Genomic DNA, 19,609 nt, shown 5'->3' with positions numbered 1-19,609 from the left:
CAATTTCCGCCCATCATTATCATCATAATCACCATTTAATTGTGTTTTCTCTTTGCCTTATGGAAATGAACCTTCACATCTATTTAACCACTTGGTTAAGTTAATGTCCAGTGGGAATTTTCCTTAGGTTATCACCTATAATTGTCTTAAAATCCAAATCTAAGTAAAGTGTCACCATACAAATGAACAATCATAAAATCAACTCACATCATAAAGAAAACTCAGTTTACATCCAGGGATGACTAAGATGTATCAAGATCTCAAGAAGTCTTATTGGTGGCATGACATCAAGAATGATGTACCCAAGTTTATAGCTGCTTGCTTAACTAGTTAGATATCAAAGATTGAACATCAATGGCCTAGAGGCATGTTAACTCAGTTAGACATTCCAGTGGAAGTGAGACAATATTTCAATGGATTTTGTTACCCACTTATCATGTAATTTGCGAAAGCATGACTCTGTTTGGATCATAGTGGGCAGATTGACAAAGACGACACACTTTCTACCTATAGATTTGAGAATCTCTATGCAGAAGTTGCCCCAAATTTACATACAGGAAATAGTCAGATTGCATGGTGTACCCTCCAGCATAATATCAGATAAAGATCCCAGATTCACCTCCAGATTCTAGCAAACACTTCAGAAAGCTTTGGGGACTAAACTCAGATTTAGTTCAGCATACCATCCTCATACTGATGGACAATCAGAGAGAACTATCCAATATTTAGAGGATTTGCTTAGGACTTGTGTGTTAGATCATTTGGGTAATTGGGATGAAATTCAACCTTTGGTAGAGTTCACCTACAATAATAGCTACCAAGCAAGGATAGCAATGGCTCCTTTCGAGACATTGTATGTAAGAAAGTGCATAACACCTCTATGTTGGTTTTATGATGGTGAGAGTGTGCTAATTGTACCATAACTAATACAATAAACCAATGAGAATGTCAAAACGATTTAGGAAAGATTGAAAACATATCTCAATAGGCAAAAATCTTATGTAGATCAAAGAAGAAGACCTTTAGAATTTTCTGCGGGTGAGGATGTCTTTTTGAGAGTTACATCATTCACTTGTGTAGGAAGAGCAATCAAATCCAAGAAATTGACTCTTATGTTCATAGGACCTTATCAAATTCTCAGGAGAATAGGCCTTGTGGCTTGTGAAATTGTTTTGCCTCATCCCTTAGCTAACATTCACAATATTTTTCACGTATCCCAGCTAAGAAAGTACGTACCTGATCCTAGCCACATTCTAAAGTCTGATTTAGTTCAGGTGAAAGAAAATCTATCATTTGAAGTGAAGCCAAACAAAATTTTAGATTCACAAGTGAAACAACTTCGTGGAAGAAGTATTCCCATGGTCAAAGTATTGTGGGTTCCTATCTCTGGAGATTCCACTTGGGAAATTGAAGACGAGATACAAGCGTCATACCCTAATCTCTTTATTGGTAAGCTCATTTTTTAGAACGAAATTTTTTGTAGTTGGAGATAATGTAACAACGTTAAAAACTAACACATAAAAGAAAGCATCAAAGCATAATAGATGAATTTTCGGTCAGTAATGTTGGTGGGTGCTACAAATTTGAGAGAAGAAGTCGCCAGAGATTCCTTGATTGGCCAAAAAAATGAATGAATCCTCATTTTTTTCTCCGTGCTTGTGTCACACCAGAGACTTACAACTGAATCACAAAATAGGGGAACAAATATAATTAATTCTAACATTAAATAGAAAAAGAAAGGAACAGCAGAACGAAATGCAGAGGTCGATGAATTTACCTCTGGTCCGTGTCGAAGAAACAAACGTCATCGCAAATAGGGCTTTGGGGTCGAATATGAGATTTTGGAGAGAAAGTCTACTCAGGTGACCTAATTTCTTTTGCGCCTTGGTAGCCTTAACGGTGGCAAAGTCAGAGAGGCTAAAGGTGGCTTCGGACGCGGTGATAAGTTTGCGGGAAGAACGAGAGATGGTGTCTTTGACGGCGTCAAAGGTGTGGAGGCGGGCGAAGATGTGGATTTGGCAGAGCATTCGCCAGCTTTTGCGGGCGTCGGGTATGATGGCTTCGATGGTGATGATGTTGTCATCGTTGAGAGGGGAGAGGATGGCGACGACGGGGCGTTCAATGTAGTCGATGGTGTGATCGTGGGTGTTGCTAACGTTGATGGTGTTGGCGTCGTGGGTGTTGTAGGGCTCACGAAGGAGGAGGACGAAGGAATGACCGCGGATGGTGGCCCAATAGTTCTTTACGCCGACGATTTACTAAAGTATGAGTGTTGTTAGAAGACTTATTATTTTTCCTATGTGTATGTAAATGTATTAGAATATCTTATCAAAGTTTTGCTATAAAATATTTTAATGAAGATGACTATTTTTTTAACGAGTATCTTATTGAAATCTCTTTTTTATATTTGTTTTTATTAAAAAAAATTAAATATAAGTTTACTTAAAACTAAATTCACTCACTCTTAATATTAACCCTCTTAGATTATTAAAATAAAATATTCCTTTTTTTAGTGCATTAAATTCAAATTTTTAAATAAAATAAAATAAATGTCATACTGCAATAATTAGTGAGTGGCGTATGATTTTTGTTTTAAGGAAAAATAAAATAATTTTTTATTTATTTATGCAGGCTAGCGGGCCAAGCTATTCCGCCCCGTTGTTGGCGCGCGTGGACTACGAATTATGCGAGGTGAGTCTAAGCGGTTTAGCGAACTAGATTAGTGAACCCGCCCCGCGTATTTTAGTAGCGGGTTGCAGGCCGACCCGCAAGGCCTGCCCATCGACAATAACTATAGCTAAACATAAAACTTACCATGGAAAGAATAAACATATACAATTGAAACATAATTTAATGAAGCAGAACGAAAAATGATACCATATCAAACGGGCCGCCGATTTCTTTAGAATTCACGAGTTATCTGAACGAGAAGGTATGGACGGATTACGGAATTAAATTTCATTTATTTATTTATTATTAGAAAAAATGCTAACGTCGGTGTCAAGTTTTTTTTATAGTAACTACATTTTCATTATGTAGATAAAATATTTATTAGATTATGAAAAGCAAAATAATTAAAAATATACACACCAAAAAATTACAAAACTGCATACTATTATTAATTACTATAGAGTTATAGTTTTATATGAAATAAATAAATTGTTACATATTTATAAATTATTATTAATTAATCATTTATAACAATTAATAATAATAAATTTTAGGTTATGTATTTTGACCTGGGGATATTATTTAGGGGGGCAAATCCAGCGAATGAAGCAAGACTATAGATAAAGATTCTACCAAAAAGTTGGATGACTTCTTAAGAAGAAGGGATTGAGCAAAAATATAGTTTTATCTTTCTAATTCTCTTTTCTATTCAGTTATTTGAATTTTATTTTTGGTTTAGTTTTTATTTTATTTTTGGTTATTTTGTTTTCTGTTTATTTGCTTATTTTTTTAGTTTGTTTAAATTGCTTATTTTGCATTTTGAATAAATTTGTTGTTTTGTTAGTTTGTTATTTTTAGGTCTTGAATTATCTTTGTTGAATAAATTTCAGTTTTAATTTGTTTGTTTTCTAGTTTATTTGTCTCAAATAAAAGAAACTAGAATATTAATTTTGAATTGTGGAAAAAAAAGAATTTGTGTTTAAATATTAAATAGTGAGATGAATTAGACCCATGTTAGAAAAGAAAATATGATTGAATCCATATTCAAATATAATTGAAATTGTGATACATGAAAATTTAATCGGATGATCGATTAAGACAGAGAATGACAAAACAAAAAGGAATGAGACCAATTAAACCAAGTGAGTGTGTGGACCTTAAACAATTTTGAGAGTTTTAATGATGAATTGACAGTTGTGGTTGCTTAATTTTTATTTTTGTTACATCATAAAAGAGCATGAAGATGATTGAGGCATTTGTTGTGTTAATTAGGAGCCCAGTGCCAAATAGCGAACTTGTATATTGTTAGAATTCCATTTTTTTATATATCCCCTTTGGACTAAGAATTTTTTTGTTAATATTGCACCTTAACCTTTATTGTTATAATTTCCTACCCTTTAGCATGTCTAATGAAGGAGAACATAGATGCAATACATAGGGAATAGTTGGTTCTGATTGTGAAAGTTCAAAAAGTAGAAAATGGAAAGAATTTTGTCCTGTTATTGAAAAAAAGAAAAAAAAAAGAAATAAAGAGAAACATAAGAAGAAAAAGAAATAGAAAAGAAAGAGAAAAAAAATATGAAAATCATGAAAAGTCAGAAAGAAAATGAAGAAAAAGGTGACATCGAAAGAAAGTGGTATTTAGATAACATATATGTTCTCTATAATTGAATTGTAGGTATGTTCTTCTTCTGTGCATTTTGTTATGTAAGAAAAACCAATTTTTTTGGAAGCCCAACCTCATTACAACCCTGGAAAAGACCTCAAGATTCATATGTTTCTAATATGTTTGTGATTTGAAGATGAAATGAAAAGCAACTGTGATTTGTTATGATTCATTGAAAATAGTTACCCGTGAGCATATGAGAAGATATTCCTAATGTTATTTGTTTTGATTTGATCTGGAAGTTGATTGTGTCTATATTTTTTTATATTTGAATAAGAGCATTTTATTCCCAAATTTGGTGTTAATTGCAGATATTTAGGGAAGGTCTCAGAATGGAAAAAGATGCAAAGAAAGATTGGGCCTTTTTTATGTTTTATCACTTAGCCCATTAGTGCGGCACATGAAGCCACCTAACCCTTGAAAATTAGGATAAATATGGGGCTAGAGGTTCAATCCTAGTGTGCCAGATTGAGAGGAAAACACCATATAGAGTGAATTGTAACCCAATTGGGAGAATTAAAGGTGCTAGAAGTATGCGTGGCTAATTCTACCCTTTTGGTGGATTGAGAGTAATCTGCTCAAACTCTTATGTATTGAGGTGATATCTTATATATTAATATTCAGTTCTTGATATTGGTATTGTTGTTTTACTTTTAACTTTTCGTGACAGATTGAGAATCTTAAATCTGACCGAGAGAGGTATTTTTAGGGTTCAGACCTAAACATCAATACTTAACATATTTGAGTGTGCTAGAGATAAACTTGAAATGTTAATTGTCATTAACGTCTGATTGTGAGTTTTTAAGTTGCTTTTATAAGTATGCGAGAGATTGATATTTAGGAAACATTCTTAAGAATTTTATATGCGAGAGATCGATATAAATGAATTTTCTAAAGGCATCAATTTCAATCAAAGAACTCAATATTAACATGCTAATCAAAATACATGAGAGTAAGAGAGATGAAATTTAATCCTTATTTTTCCAATTGAAGCAACTAATTCTTTTTTTTTTCTTATTGACCAGTGCCACCATAATCACTTCAAAACTATTTTTATTGTTTTGTTGTTATGTTTAACGAATTTTGTACTCGATAATTCATTGTTACTTATGGGATCGATATTCGTCCTTAGAGACAATTATTACTTTGCACTTACCGTAAAATGTCATCAAGTTTTTTTTGACGTCGTTGCCGGAAAACAGGTTTGAGTTGTTGAGTATAATTTTCTAAATATTGTGAATATACTAACTATTTTTTTTTATGTGAATAAATTTTTTAGTATGGATGTTGACTAGGAATTTTTTCTATTTTATCTTTATTTAATTTTTTTTCTTTACAATATAGTGTCATATTTGGACTTCCAATTTGCTTTGAATGGATTAGGATTTTAAATTTTGTAAACTAATATAACATTAGGATTTGGGTTAAATATTGTTCCAAATATAAGGAAGCAAAAGAAGACAGTCTTTTGGGGGCATTAAAAGAAAGTATTTGTATATTTAGATTGACTAAAATATAGCTAATCCTTGAAATTTTTATATTAGATTAAGGTTTCTTTAAGATTATCTTTAGATGTATATGTTATTCAAACATTGACATTTCGAATAACATTATTGGTTTTGCATTACGATTAATGGGTTATCTTCTCCTCTTTGTGTGCTTCTATTTAGATTGGTTTCGAGTACTATATAAGTAAATAATTGATTGTATATATAGACTCTTATGTGGTAAAATGCTTTTTCACCTAAAATAACTAAAGAAATTATATCAAATTAACATGACTTCACTGTAAAGAAGTTATATCATATTAGTATAGTTATAATTAAATTTTAACTAAAATTATGTTAGTATTAGTTGAAATTTGATTAAACTGTGTCAAGATAACACACATTTTAGTAATTTTTAAATTTTTTAATAATTAACTTATAAAATTATTTTAATTATAAAAAATCACAAATTCTTATCGGATACCTAAAAAAATGTATTTTACACTAAAGTAGACTTCAGATCAGAATTTATCAAAAGGAAACGGTAAAACTAACTATTTAATACTATAAAAACTTAACTTTATTTTGTGTTGGTTACCATAATTTTTTAGCATAAACCGTAAAGAGTTTCTTATATAACAAAAACACGAGGAAATAATATTTTAAAAATTTATTTATATCAAATAATTTTAAATTTAATCCTTTTGTAAATAAATTATATGATTTTTTTGCCTGGATTGATCCTTTATCTTTAAGTCTTTTGTAAATAAATATTTTGAAATTTAAATTATTTTTAATCAATTATTAGATTTCGTTCTTGAGAAGAAGAATAAAGCATTGGAATGGTGCATATAATTGAAATGTATATGTAAACCCTTTTATAATTGATTTTAATTTGAGAATTTACAACCACATTTACATTCACCTTTACTTGTAAAATCACACTTTTAAGTTTTCAAATAAATATTTGTCTCCCTTATTTATTTAACTAAATGAAACCAAGAACCTTATTTTGATTGATCAACTAACATATACATCTTTCTAAGATAACTAATAAATTCTTAAGAAAACTAAAATCATTATACATTGCAAAGAGAAAGTTATATATTATACATTTCCATAGGTAACTGTTATTAAGACTAAATTACATTTTACATCTCTAAGTTTTGTAATTGTATAATATTTGTGTCTTCTATATTAATTCTGTAGTTAATATTCTCAAGAATAAAAAAATTGATTTCAAAATGGATCTCCTAGACACTTCTCTCACGTCTAGAGTACCAACTCGTGCGTGAGACTATATATTATGAGTGGTCTGATAACGACTCGATAGTGAGTGACCTGATAAGCCGAACAAATACTTGCTAAGATAGGCTCGAAATGACTATCTCACAAATTATCTAAATTATTCAACTCCTCTCTCATACTGACCACTTATGCGTGCTTGAATTACTCAAGTCTAAAACCATATGTAATTCTATAATTTTAATCAAACATTTGCTTAAATAATTATTCAATTAAAATAGAATTAACGCTGAATTAATGTTAAAATATTAAAAATAATGATAATAACTAAATAACACATAAAATAATATAAAAAATATAATAGCATAACTTTATAATGTTAAAAACTAAATTTATAACCTTATTTTATAGTTATTATTTAATCTACATGCATAAAGCTATATCAAGTAAATTATAATACTTAGCAATTATAATAATTTTACTATTTTTTTAATCTTAATAAGAATACACAAGTAAGAAAATAATAAATAAAATTTGTAGTTCTTAAAAACTCAAGACATTATGGATGACGTGTTCTATACAAAATTATAAAGAATCATGCAAAGGTAAAATATGTTTTCTACTTAAGTAATATAAATTTACAAAGTTGTTGTTATAATTAATTAATAAAGATATTCGTTAAGAACAATTTTACTTCTTTTGAATGAGAGGAAAGGTCTCCCATCTAAAGAAGAATTCATTGTTGTAAAATCAAGACATTTCAAATGAGTATTTTTTTTTCTTTTTTAAATAACATATGTATATAGACAAATTGATGTTTCATAATACGATTACACATAAGTTTTTAGTTCATTTTAATAGATACAAATATACATATGATAATAATAAAAGTAAAATAATCGTGCAATGACATATTACTCATTATTAATATATGAATAAAAAAAATGGTTCGTTTTGGGATTTGATTGAGAGAGAATAAGGGGGTGGGATGATGGAGGATATGGAGAGGGAGGAAGTGGTTGACGATAATAATAAAAGATAAGAACGATTTGACTAAGTCTCTCTGCGAGTCCAAGGTAAAGAAAATATAAGCATATTTCATTATATTTTCTTCTTTTGTATATACTATTTTTCATGATTAATGTTGATTGAAAAATTGAGGATGAATTTTTTTGTTTATTGTTTAATGGTGTCACATGTCTTGTAATGATAAAAATTAAAATTCGGATGCATGGACACTCTTTGTGTTCCCGCTAGTATTTATATAAAAAAAATATAATTTTTAATCATTAGTTTCTCATGTATATATAATTTTAAACTTAAAAATAAATACGGTATATCTATAAATCTCTATAATGATAGGAAATAATTAAAAATATGTGTTATAAAATAAGATTTTAATTTCTATATTTATACTAATTGTATTTTTTTATTATTACTAGTAGAACATACGTGTGAGGCATATATGTGTCTACATTGTTTTAGAATAATAATAAAAAATTATTTTAGTTTCCATGTTTTTAGACTTTTTTATTGAATAATTACTTGTTTTTTTATTTCTTTTTTTAGTTAATTTTACAATTTTTATTTTGTTTTATACATTTATCCAAAAATAGTAAAGAAATAAGTAATTATTCTCTTTTTATTAACTCATTGACATGCGGTTTTATTTGTAGTTAAAATATTAATAATTTGATACGTAAAAAAAATAAAAATATCAAAGATAAAATAATTAAAAAAATGCGTAAGATATAGTTATAGGAATGGTCTTTACTAATGGTTGTAGATAATACGTTGCCTAACTAATAAAAATCATAAAAAATATGAAAACGTTATTAATAAATAAAATGTGTTAGTATTACAAAATATAATTAATAAAAATATTTAATGTTTAAATAGTATTATTTATATATTAAAACACGCGTGCGGTGCGACAAAAATATATTACTTTGAATTATTATATTTAACTTATATATTTTAATTTTAATTATATTAGGCCCTCAATAAGAATTCTACAGTTCTTCTTTTATATAAAAATATAAAAACATAAAATATGAGAGCCCCTAATAATTTTATTTGATAACCCTAAGATTAAATATAACAAAAAAAGTTTATAGCATCTATGCTATTACAGCATTAAATCCCAGTAATAAATGTTAATATTTATCTAAATAAAACTTTACAAAAGAAAATAACACAAGTTAAATAAAAACTAAGAATTATTAAAAAGAAAAATAAAATTGTAAGAATGAAATCTCTTTTAAAGATATTTTTAAATGGATAGAAAAATAAAACATTATAAATATGTTATGATAATTTATTCTTTATTTTATTAATAATTTATCTCTCTAATTTTTTAATATTTTTCTACTTTCTTTTTAGATATATAAGTTATGAAGTTATTCTTTCTTTAGAAAAAATATTGTGAGTTGTTTGACATGGAATTAATTTTAAAGTTTATTTTTTAAAATAATATCATAGTTATATAAAAGTTTGTTAGATTTAAAAGTTAATACGTCACATAAACTCTCTCAAAAAAATATGTTTTAAATGATTTACGATGTTATTTGTATATAATAATTATTTAGGAAAAATAATATTTATAGAATTAAATGATGTTAAGTTGAATTTTGAAATTGAGGTATTTAGTTAATTGAATTTAAAATTAGTTTTAACCATAAATCTTATATTAATTAATTTTGTAAGTATATATCATCAATAAGAACATGTTGAAGGCAAGTTCAAAAAAATAAAGATTAACTAAAATGTATGTTTCATTTAAATCAATTATATAAAAGACGACCTATACATAAACTCAATAAATATATTCACAAATAACCACAATTTTGATAATATATGTTGTGTAAGTTGATATGTTGTAATCCTTACATAATACGAAGCTATTGTTCTTAATTAATGAAACTAGGAACAACACCCGTGTTAATGTTATCTAGGGTTACGTCGTGGATACTTTTTCTCTTCTTATTTTTCTTTAGGCCATTTTGATGAAGCATATACTTTTGAGCGTGACTTGCAATTTGAGTTGAAGTTTTTGATGGAATGTAACATTTTGAAATGTTTTTCCAATCTCCTGGGCTACACTTTTGAAGTCCAATAAGAAATAACCTGTAATGAAAAACCTTAAAGTTAATTCATCAAAAACTTTAATTCAAATTCAATCTTACAAAAATGTATTTGTAACTTAATATTTATATCTAATTGTATACATCTAAAAAATAAGACTAAAAAGTTGATCTCATAATTAATAATAAATTCATCAAATTTAATAAAATATATTATATTTATATAAAAACACATTTTTTAATTAAAATCTTGGAATTTTTAGTCATTTATATACTCAATGTAGCATAGAAACAAGGAAAATAAAATACTAGAATTTAATTGAAAATGTACCTATGTTCATTTTCTGTCCAACGCTCATAACGCTTGTGATGTGACTTCGATACGGGAGGTGTTGAGTGATTTGAATCGTTAGGAATTTGAACCCAACCAGACGGAACATGTTCGGATATAATAGGGTTTGGTGATATGGCATGAACCATGGAAGGAGTAGGAGCGTGATTGTAACAAAATACATTAGGGGAAATAGGTTGAGTGGTTAGTGTAGAAAACTCATAAGCAGATTCTCCATTATCCTTAAATGATGTATATTCATGGGGTGAAACATTTGATATAGAGACCGTACTTGCTCCAACACAAACCTTTATAGAAGAAGATGTTCAAAATTGAAGTCATTAAAATCATCAATCTAGTTATAAAGTATCCTAACTTAAGAAACTACAAAAAATTTACTTTCAAAATTAATAACATTTGACATGATGAAAATGTTTTAGCTCTCCAAGAATTTTAAGAAAAATATATAATATGTTAACAACTTTCATTATATCTAATAATGATGTCAAATAAATATATATATATATAAATATTTTTTTGAATAATTTTAATATATCCTATTGAAATTCACAATTTTCGTGAGTAGTCATTATCATTAATTAAAATATTATATGAATAATTAAATTAAAAGTTGTTCAAAATATTGAAATAAAATTAGAAAATGATAATAAGAATAGAAAAAAATATCATATTGAAAAACTTGTTAAAACTTAATTTTAAACCTTAAATTCTAAAAAATATTGAGAAGAATTTGTAGATATAAAATACCTCATTATTAGTAGAAATCAATTCGTCATCAGTGAAGCTAAACATCTTATTGAAATCATCATCAGTTATAAAAACGGCATTATCGTCTTTTTTCCACTCATCAATGAACCCTAATATCCTATCGATTTCATCATCAAAAGAAATGATATCAGTATTATCATTATTGATTTCACAATCAATTATATAAATGACATCATTGTTTTGGTTAGTCATTATTCTTCTCTCTTTTTCAATCAATAATCACTTAAACTCAATATTATTTTTTCTCTCTCTTATACTCTCCTTTGAAATGTGTTTTCCAATCACACACTTCTTCTATCTATCAGAAATTGTTTGAGTGAAAAGAAGATTTTAAATAATATTTTTTATATTTTAACATTATAAAGGATCAAATTGGGAAAAATGTGTATACAAAAAAAATCTTCTTTTATATATTGTTATGTTTAAAAGTCTTCAATGATAAAAATAACCTCTTATACTAAAAAGAAGTTAAAGAACCTCACAAAATAATTTATAAATTATTTATCCATTGAAATTAATCACTCTTATTAACATACTTAATCAACTAACATAAATATTCTACGAACCCACAACTTAAATTAATTAGTTACTTTATTAAAGAGAATTAACTCACTTAGTGTCGTCAAAGGATATGTCATGGATACTTTTTCTCTTCTTATTTTTCTTTAGACCATTTTGATGATGCCTATATTTTTGAGCGTGACTTGCAATTTGAGTTGGAGTTTTTGATGGAATATAATATTTTGAAATGTTTTTCCAATCTCCCCAACTACAATTTTGAAGTCCAATAAGAAACAACCTGTAATGAAAAACCTCAAAATTAATTCATCAAAAACTTTAATTGAAATTCAATCTTACAAAAATGTATTTGTAAGTTAATATTTATGTCTAATTGTATACATCCAAAAAATAAGACTAAAAAGTTGATTTCATAATTAGTAATAAGTTAATCAAATTTAATAAAATCAATTATATTTCTATAAAACACATCCTTTTTTAATTAAATTTGAATAACGTGAAACTAACTTTTTGAATTTTTAGTCATTTATATATCCATTATAACATAGAAATGAGGAAAATAAAATATAAGAATTTCATTGAAAATGTACCTATGTTCATTTTCTGTCCAGTGCACATATTGCTTGTGATGTGACTTCAATACGGGAGGTGTTGAGTGATTTGAATAGTTAGGCATTTGAACCCAACCAGACGGGACATGTTCGGATATAATAGTGTTTGGTGATATGGCAGAAACATGGGTGGCAAGAACTTTGGAAGAAGTAGGTGCTTGATTGTAACAAGACACATCAGGGGAAATAGGTTGAATGGTAGGTGTAGGAAACTCAGAAGCAGGTTCCCCATTATCCTTAAATGGTGTAGATTGATAAGGTGAAACATTTGATATAGAGACTCTACTTGCTCCAACACAAACCTTTATAGAAGAAGTAATTAATTTAGTCATAAAAATATTAAATTAAGTATCATAATTTAAGAAACTACAAAATTTTACTTTCGAAATTAAAAATATTTGGCATGATGAAAATGTTTTAGCTCTTCAAGATTTTAAAAAAAAATATAATATATATGTTACCAACTTTCACATTATCTAATAATGATGTATATTATTATTTTAATTCAAAAGTATTTTACTTTTATTTTTATTATTTAAATATAATATTTTATTATTAATAGGTTACTAAATTGTTATTTAATAAAATGTGTGTTCTAAATGATTATAATTCAATTTAAAATTCAAAATATTTAATTTTTCTTGTTTTGTTAAAGTTTTAAACAATAACATTCACTCTTAAGTGTTTTTTTTAAATTTAATTTTTTGCAAGATTGTTTATGAGAAGAAAGTGAAAATCTCAGTTTTCTTACTTGTTAAATTTTTAAATGCGATTAATATATTATATTACTTTATTAAATCATTTAACTCGATAAATGATAAAAAACTATGATAAAAATATGACCTAATAATAATTGTATGTGAGTAGTTGTTATGATTAATTAAATTTTTTTTATAAATAATTAAAATAAGAGGAGTTCAAAGTATTAAATAAAATTGGAAAATTATTAACAATAGAAAAAAATATCCTATTGAAAAAATTGTTAAAACTCCATGTTTAAATCTTAAATTCAAAAAAATATAAAGAAGAATTTAAATTCAAGAAGATATAAAGAAGAATTTAAATTCAAGAAGATATAAAGAAGATTTTAAATTCACGAAGATATAAAGAAGAATTTAAATTCACGAAGATATAAAGAAGAATTTAAATTCACGAAGATATAAAGAAGAATTTAAATTAAAAAAAGATAACAAAAAAATTAAATTCAAGAAGATATAAAGAATAATTTAAATTCAAAAAAGATATAAAAAAGAATTTATAAATATAAAATACCTCATTGCTAGTACAAATCATTTCATGATCAGTCAAGCTAAACATCTCACTGATATCATCATCAGTCGTAGAAACGACGTCATCGTCTCTTTTCCACTCATGGGTTGTTCCCAAAATCCTATCGATTTCATCCTCAATGGAAGTAAAAATATTATTATCATTATTGATTTCACAATCCAATGTAGAAATGAAATCATTGTTTTGGTTAGTCATTATTCTTCTCTCTTTTTCAATCAAGAATCACTTAAACTCAATATGATTTTTGTTCTCTGTTATACTCTCTTCTTCTTTGAAATGTGTTTTCTTATCACACTCTTCTTCTGTTTATAAGAAATGAAATAGTTGAAATGAAAAGAAGATTTTAAAAATATTTATTCTGTTACAATTAAACAATTTTAATTAATGTCATGGACTTAGTCCAGTTTCATTCGTAAGCCTGTGGATAATAATTAAAATAGAGAAAATAATAAATTTGATCGTATATTAATATAAAGTTGTTAGTTAAATATATATATCAATTTTTCAGTTTTTTATTTTTTTTAACTTTCTTTTAAACTAAAATTAGTTTGATAAATTTATTTAAAAAATTATTTTATTCAAAACTATTTTGTCTAATGAAAAACATTTTCTGATTTCGTTTTCACTTTTCATAAAAAGATAAAAAATATAAGCTTATTGTAGTATTAAATTTATTTTAAAACATTTATATAAAAATATATATTTTTAACTTTAATCATTAGTTTTTCATGTATGTATAATTTTAATCTTAAAAATAAATACGGTATATCTATAAAATAAGATTTTAATTTCTATATTTATACTAATTGTATTTTTGTTATTATTATATAAGTGTACATTGTTTTGGAATAATAAAAATATTTTATTTTAGTTTCCATGTTTTTAGACTCCTTTTAAATGAATAATTACTTGTTTTTTTATTTCTTTTTTTAGTTAATTTTACAATTTTTATTTTTTACATGTATCAAAAAATAGTAAAGAAATAAAGTAATTATTCTGTTTTTATTAACTCAAACCTTGACATGCGGTTTTATTTATTGTTAAAATATTAATAATTTGATACGTCAAAAAAATAAAAATATCAAAGATAAAATAATTAAAAAAATGCGCAAGAAACAGTTATAGGAATGATCTTTACTAATGGTTGTAGATAATACGTTGCCTAACTATTTTTTTTTTGGTAGAACATTTCCATTAGATGATTTTTTTTATTAGTGTCTCATTTGAACTCAAAAGTTGGATAAAGAAATTACTTTTATTTCATTTTTTATAAAATTAAAATTTTTAAATTTTCGAAGAGAAAAGATATAAAAATCATAAAAAATATGAAAACATTATTAATAAATGAAATGTGTTAGTATTACAAAATATAATTAATAAAAATAGTTAATGTTTAAATAGTATTATTTATATTAAATCACGCGTAAGAGAAAAATATATTACTTTGAATTATTATATTTAACTTATATATTTTAATTTTAATTATATTAATCCGCAATAAGAATTATTCAGTTCTTCTTTTATATAAAGATATAAAGACATAAAGATATGAGAGCCCCTAATAATTTTATTTGATAACCCTTAGATAAAATATAACAAAAAAAAAGTTTATAACATCTATGCTATTACTGCAGTTAATTCCCAGTAATAAATGTTAATATTTATGTAAATAAAACTTTATAAAAGAAAATAACACAAGTTAAATAAAAACTAAGAATTATTAAAAAGAAAAATAAAATTGGAAGAATGGAATCTCTTTTAAAGATATTTTTAAATGGAAAAAAAATCTCTCTAATTTTTTAATATTTTTTTCTACTTTCTTTTTAGATATATATATATATATATTTATTTATTTATTTTTTTAGATATATAATTTATGAAGTTATTCTTTCTTTAGAAAATATTGTTTTTAAGGAGGTAACAAATTTTTAAAATTATAAGAAAATTCCATTTCATCGTATTGTTAGATTTAAAGGTTGAGACGTTACATAAACTTTTAGAAAAATATTTTTTAAATGGTTTACGAAGTTATTTATAAATAATAATTTTTTTTGTTTATTATTTAATGATGTAACAAAATAAATAATAATTTTTTTTTATTGTTTAATGATGTAACATATCTTGTAATGATAAAATAAAAAAAATGCGTATACACTAAAGCTTTCGCGCCTGTATTCTCACTTGTATTTATATAAAAAAAATATTTTTAACTTTAATCATTAGTTTTTTAATCATTAGTTTCTCATGTATATATAATTTTAAATTTAAAAATAAATACCATATATCTATAAATCTCTATATTTTTTTTTTGAACATACAGTTCATCAAAATTTTAATATCATAAATAATATATCAAAAATAAATTATAGTTTTAAAAAGTTAAATGTTACATTTAACTTATTGAATAGCAAAGTGTAAGAATCATGTAAAAATAATATTTTTTAAAAACACTATTGTATTTTAATTTTTATTTATTTTGAATTCGGTAGTTTAAAATCGTATTTGAGTTTAAATACTTGTACAAATAGATTTAATTATATATTTTACTTTTTAACCATATAAATATGAAAATTAAAAAATAAAGTGATAAAATTAGTATCAACAACATCATCAGGTGAGTCCAACTTGATCCGACCTATTTGACTTGGGCACGACCATATTAACTTGAGAAGATTCAAGCAGGTAGGTCGGATTCTAGATGATCTCCGATCAGTTGGTCGGACTCTAGATGATCTCTGGTCAACCTCCCTCCAGATGATGGGGACTCAAGTTCGAAAGGGACGATGAGGCTTCTCTTGCAAAATACACTCCGATGCTCAAGTTAGTAAAACCACAAAATGTTATGCACCTATATATAAAGGTGATTCCCCTCTTTAACTTCCTCAATTTTTTCCTTATATAAATATTTGATTTTATTTCATTATTATGGGCATTGTGTCATTTCCTATTTTGTAAAAAAAAATCAAATTTTAAATTTTAAAAATTTTAAATTTTCAAACCCTAAAGCCTTTTTGAAACACTCCAAATTTTCAAAATTTTTACAATATTTGACTTTTTCAAATTTTAAAATTTTTAAAGATATCAGGTAAAAAAATTGGGAACAAAATTTTTATTCGAAATATTTTAAGAAAAATGTATGTAAGAATAGTTTTCAAATTGATTTAAGAAGCAGTCTTTCATCCTCATTGGATCTGGATATCTTCACTATGCATAAAACCACGTACCCACTCTACTTTCCACGTTCTTTTCTGAACCCTACTTCCCATTTTCTTTTCTCTTTCCTTTCTTTTTTCATGTAAAACATACTTTCATTCTCACTTCTCTTATCTTTCTATGTTTTGATTAATCTTTGTCGAAACCTAATTTGACATTTGTCTTATGAAATCGTATTGAAGTTTGTGACTAGATGGAGGGGAATGACTTTTAACAAAAGGAGTTGCAGACACCATCACAACAATCGATAAATCTCTTTATGTGCATTTCAATTTGTGAAACACTAATTTGACATTTTTCTTATGAAATTGTGATTGAAACATGTGACTGGAGGTATAAGAAGGACTCAATGAGAGGAGGCAGAGGGTAATGATGAAAGTCCTTTATCATAAGACGTTTTCTGGAAACAGTTTTATGGATTTAAATAAAATCATACATAATAGTGACTAAAATATATTCTCATTAACCCAAGTTTTACGGAAAAGTTACTTTCAATCTGATTTACTTATTCACAATCATCAAACAAGGAGAAACTTAGTTAGAAGAAGGTAGAAAGAGGAAGACACTAAACCTTAGGACACTATTTCCCGTATGTGTTCCTATCATTGTCGTGTTTACCCTCAAGCGCAAGGTTCCAATGCGAAGGAACATTGTTAAGAGTGATGTGTAATCCGGATTCGGTGTGTGTTACATCATCGAAAAAAAGTTGCATCTGCTTCTACATCCACGAAAGAGTATGGGTAAAGATTGGTATTTTTCTTATTTTATCCTTATATAAATATTTGATTTTATTTCATTATTATGGGCATTGCGTCATTTCCTATTTTTTCAAAAAATTTAAATTTTTTTAATTTTCAAACCCCAAAATCTTTTCGAAACACTTCAAATTTCAAAAAAATTAAAATTTTCAAATAATTATTTTTTTTAAAAAAAATTCAAAATTTAAAATTTAAAATTTCAAAAAATTGTTAGACCAATTTTATTATGTACTTAAAGGTGATCTGGAATTGAAAGAAAATTGGAGAGATGGAAGAGGGAGAAAGAGGAGAGTACATAGACTTAGTAGGTATAGATTATTTTCACATTTTCAGAATTTTACACATTTCCCAGTTTTTGTACGTTGCTTATATTTACAATTTCATTCCTACAGTAACATTGTTGTCTTCATCTCCAAATATTTTGATATTCATCTCTCAATCGAAGTTCAACATTCTGATATTCATCTCTCAATCGACGCTCCATCTTTCTGCTCATGGCCTATTTGGTATTTTTTTCATTTTGCCCTATTTTGTTAAAATCACTTTTCATTTTTCCCATTTCTGATGTCCTACATCCCCATTTTTAAAATTGCTGTGCGTTTTCATTTCGAAACTGCAGTGGCATCATCATATTACCAGATGATGGTGACTGAAGTTGCAAAGGGACGATGAGACTTCTCCGGCAAAATACATTCTGATGCTAACAAAATGTTATGTACTTATATATAAAGGGGATTCCCCTCTTTAACTTCCTTAATTTTTTCCTATTTTATCCTCATATAAATATTTGATTTTATTTCATTATTGTGGGCATTGTGTCATTTCCTATTTTGTAAAAAAAAATTCAAATTTTAAATTTTAAATTTTCAAACCCTAATGACTTTTTCAAACACTTCAAATTTTCAAAATTTTTAAATTTTCAAAAATCTTAGAATATTTTACTTTTTTAAATTTTGATAAATCTTTACATTTTCCAATTTTAAAATTTTAAAGATATTAGGTAAAAAATTGTGAACAAAATTTTTATTTGAAATATTTTAAGAAAAATGTATGTAAGAATAGTTTTCAATTTGGGAAGGAGGTTTGAGGGTTATAAATTAAACTTTCCTCTTTCACTGTTAGATATCCCAATTTGTAATATCTTCTCCCATAATAATAAAAGTGAGCTGTTTTTGCTGTGCTCGGAGATTAGGCTAAACAGGCCGAACTCCGTTAACAATTTTTGGGTGTGTTTTTTCCTCTTTATCTCTTTTATTATTCCGCTTTATTTATTCAATATTATTTGTCGGGTAGCTCTGTTAGGGTTTTGTTTTAGTGGGAAAATTACCCGTTTTTCCCAACAAGTGGTATCAAGAGCTAAAGGTTCGCCTTGGGTTGTTTGAAATTGTTTGTAATATTGAATACAATATTTTGAGTTTGTGATGAAAAGAGGTCGTCAGCAAAGTCAAACAAAGGGGAGAAGAGGGAGGTCTAAGTCTAAAGGTCGAGCCGTTGCCAAAGATGAGTGTGCTTTCTGTCACGAGAAAGGACACTGGAAGAAAGACTGTCCAAAACTGCAGAAGAAAGGGAAGGCTCCACAAGATGCAAATGTTGCAGAATGCAAAAGTGATGTGGAATCAGATATCTCTTTAATTGTCTCGCTTTCAGCATCATCGTATCCAGATGAGTGGATATTGGATTCAGGTTGTACTTATCATATGTGTCCCATTCGGGATTGGTTCTTTGAATTTCAAGAACTTGATGGTGGGGTTGTTTACATGGGTAATGATAATCCATGTAAGACAGCTGGGATAGGTTCAATCAAGTTGCGAAATCATGATGGATCCACAAGAATTTTGCGGAATGTACGGTACGTGCCAAAGTTGAAGAAGAATCTCATCTCATTGGGGGCTTTAGAATCTAAAGGCCTAGTTGTGACGATGCGAGATGGAATTCTTAAAGCAACTT

Source organism: Phaseolus vulgaris, chromosome 6 (assembly GCF_000499845.2).
Source record: "Phaseolus vulgaris cultivar G19833 chromosome 6, P. vulgaris v2.0, whole genome shotgun sequence".
Classification (NCBI taxonomy): Eukaryota; Viridiplantae; Streptophyta; class Magnoliopsida; order Fabales; family Fabaceae; genus Phaseolus; species Phaseolus vulgaris.
Note: the sequence above shows the minus strand (reverse complement) of the source record.